The 3,580-nt window shown below is 42.8% G+C and overlaps 1 long non-coding RNA gene across 1 annotated transcript in view; it reads right to left on the minus strand.

Moving 5' to 3' along the window:
* The window catches only part of LOC147759982 (uncharacterized), a 6,442-nt gene extending 3,187 nt beyond the window's left edge, over nt 1–3,255 (minus strand). Inside the window, exon 1 of the long non-coding RNA XR_015330984.1 lies at nt 2,460–3,255. This is a non-coding gene — a long non-coding RNA (uncharacterized LOC147759982). The remainder of the gene's footprint in view (nt 1–2,459) is intronic.
* Nucleotides 3,256–3,580: the final 325 nt, after the last annotated feature.

Raw genomic sequence — 3,580 nt, forward strand, 5'->3', positions numbered from 1 at the left:
TCTGCCAGGCCGCAAGTGTAACTTGCTCCATTAGCACGGAGTTTGCAAGGAGGTTAGTAAGTGAGACCAAGCGGTCCAAGAGGCTCGTCACAAGCAGTGAAGGAGCAAGTGCCATTTGCGTGTTGAATAAGGTGCAAGCGTCACAACTTAAGAAAAAAAAAACGAACACACGGAGTGCTCAAGGCACACGTTCGTGTTTTGCCAATGAACGTCGAGTATGCAACTTGCACTACAATTTTCAGAAAATTTGAATTTTGCTAAAATCAGCTTCCAATATGCCTACAAAAGGCAAGGGAAAATAGCTTAGAGAGCTGAAAGAAGGGAGGAGGAAGTTGGAAGGGGAGAACAAATGGCAAAACTGACGTGCGCCGCCACAACGTCATTACAAGCGTGTCACGCAAGTATGACCGTGACAGTGGCTTAAATGGGTGCTACAGTCGTAGAGATCGATTCTCAAGGAAGCCACACAGAGGATGTAAGGCAACTGTAATGAGACTGTTGGGGTTTTTAACGCGCTAAATTTTCAACCGGCAAACCGATATTTTCCCACATAATCTCAATGTCATAGGGGAAAAATATCCCTGCACGCAATATATAGTAAGATCGTCACAGCCTGTAACCTTGAAGTAGTGCTCAAACTTAATCAATCTTTATGAAATATTCACCAAAAACTCAACAGCAATCCTGAAACATATCTGGAAAATTTGGTGCCTGTTGTAACAGTACTTATTGATATATTGCAGAATAAAAACATAGTCCAATTTACTGTGTTACACCTGTAAATTACAACAAAAATGAGAGTAATTATGGTATATGAAGACCTGTGATTTTATGAAAAAGCTATATATCACTTCCAATTTTTTTACATGAACAACTTGTTCCTTTAGCTAATCAAAAAAAATATTTCCACACACGTTTACCTACTATGACCATTTTATGGAAAGTTTTAAGCTCCCCACCCCCCTAAATACATAGATAAATGGATAAAAATGCTGATGCATTATTCCAAACATCTAAGACCTAAAACCAACATTGCATACAAAAGACAAGGTGTCACTTCCTCACATGGAAAAAAAATTCCCAGGTTTACATCTGTGTAAACACTTTCCCTGGGGAGTTGAAATCAGTAGGGGCTCTGGGCCAGGTGGCTAGGGACAGGGAGCTAACACAAACATCCTGCTGCCTGGCCTCCTGCTGCCCTGTATAAAAGAGACCCCAGCTCAGCCAAAAATCATACCAGCTCACAGAGTTAGTCTGAAGTCCATGAGTGAAAAATGCTGTCATCTTAGAGGAGAAAAAAAATTAGAGTTGCCAGGAGACAGAATGCCTGGAAGAAAAAAGGCCAGAAAATGGTATTTTAAGCCAGGCAATACCTATGGGTCTCAGTACTGGCAAGGTGTCAGTGAAAAAAAAGCAGACCAGAGGAAAGAAGAAAGTCACCCCTTTACCAGACTGAGTGCTACTCAGTATGAAGACCTTGTGACAGTGAGGAGAGATGGCACTCTCAGCCTCCATGATGTTGATGGAAATCCTGCTCCAGTGAGGTTGCTGAGACCAGTAAAACCAAAGGCCACAGTCCAGCAGCCTGAGTCTGATGGCAAGCCACCAGTCAGTGATGATGTCTACAAGCTACACCATCAGGGGAAGCTGCTGCAGTTTTTTAATGACTGCTTTCAAGAGCATGCAGAGACCAGTGCTGGTTGTGATGGCAGACTTGTCTTCGACCCAAACAAAGAGGAGAAGTGAGGACTGTGTTGGAAGGAGGAAATGAAGTGTGAGAAATGCAGCTATCACTCTAAAAAGACAAAACTGTACACAGAGGTGACAAGAGAAGGACCAGGGTGCAAGGCAGCAGTACCTAATGTAGCCATACAAGTTGGACTGTCCCAGACAATGATATCAAATGTTGCATGCCGGCGAATTTTGATGTCAGCTCACATCCCTGTACCAGCAACAAGTGGGATGCAGAAACATACAAACAGTGTGCATGACAAGATAGTGGAAGCCAACAGAGGTGACATGGCCAGAAGGCGGGCTCAGCTGCATGAGAACAACCAAGTAATGGGCCTCCCCAGAGACGCACCCATCAGAGTAGAGGGAGATGGACGTTATAATAACCCCCTGTATTCAGGTGCAGGGAAAACTCCCTTCCAGGCAGGCACACAGGCAGTGTATACAGTAGTTGAAAATCAAACTAAGAGCAAACAGGTGATTGCTGTGGCAACAAAAAATAAACTCTGTACTACAGCACAAAGACTGAGAAACAAGGGGCAGCGTGTGACATGTCCAGATCACCATGGCCACTGCTCTGCTTCAGCACCTCCTAACTCCAGCATTGGCGATGAAGCTGACCTAGCCCAGGCATGTGTGTTGGAAATACAGCAGGACAACGAGCCAACACATGTGAAGTACTGCATTCTGGATGGTGATTCACGTGCACTGAAGGGTTTCCAACCTACCTCAGAGACATCAACAAGTGATACCCCTCCGCTTCTACTAAAAGACACCCGTCACCTCAGTCTTGGACAGAAACGTGCACTGGCCAAAGTATCCTGGAGTTCTGGGATGTTTCCTAGACATCTGAAAATAGAGAAAGAAAAACTGATAAACAGATTCAATGAGGATGTTAAGCGTCAGTGTGCTATGACATTGTCACTGTGTTATGATGCATGTGCTGGAGATGTGAACAAGATGATAAAAAAACTGACCTATGCCACTGATGCCATGATTGACTGTTACAATGGAAACCATGACTTATGCAAAAGAGGCAAGTCCTTCACATGTCAGGGCACAAAAAGACACCATTGGAACAAGCCCATGCTACCAGAAGGCTACAGGCTACATATGACTGATGAGGATAAAGATAAATTAAGACAATGTATTGGTTACAAATTGGACAGAAATGCAGTGCTCTCTCAGCAATTTAATAGTAACAGTCAAAAAGCAGAAGCAGTTAACCGCACCTATACATCAACAAACCCAAAATGTGTCACCATGACAAGGAATTTCAGTGGCAGGATACACAGTGCTGTCCACAAGGTGAACAATGGACCAGGTCAGTCTACAGTGCAGCTACTGGAACATGTTGGAGCCAGCCTTCCACACAATTCCCGTGTTCGATGCCAGCTGAAAAGTGAAGATGCACAAGTGAAAAAGAGAAAAGACTCTAAAAAGACTATTAAAAGCAAGCAAAACAGAATAAAAACTGTTCTAAGAAACTATCAAATGTATGACTCTAGACCAGAAAAAGTTGTGTACAAAAAGGCATGCATGACAAGCTGCCACAGAAATCCATTAGATGCCCTCCAGATCATAATTATAATAAAAAATAATAATTTTATATAAACAACGTGGTTTGTTATTTATTTATTAAATTGTGTGGGGTTAATTTTACTTAAAAGTTGGGGTTAACTTTCGCGGTCACACTTAAAAGTTGGGGTTAACTTTCACAGCAGTCACACTTAAAAGTTGGGGTTAAAGTTAGGGTTAGGGTTAGACTTAGGGTTAGGGTTAGGGTTAAAGTTAGGGTTAGGGTTAGGGTTAGGGTTAAAGTTAGGGTTAGGGTTAGAGGGTTAGGGTT

This window comes from Lingula anatina, chromosome 9 (assembly GCF_051362555.1).
Source record: "Lingula anatina isolate TDL-2025a chromosome 9, LinAna3.0, whole genome shotgun sequence".
Taxonomy (NCBI): Eukaryota; Metazoa; Brachiopoda; class Lingulata; order Lingulida; family Lingulidae; genus Lingula; species Lingula anatina.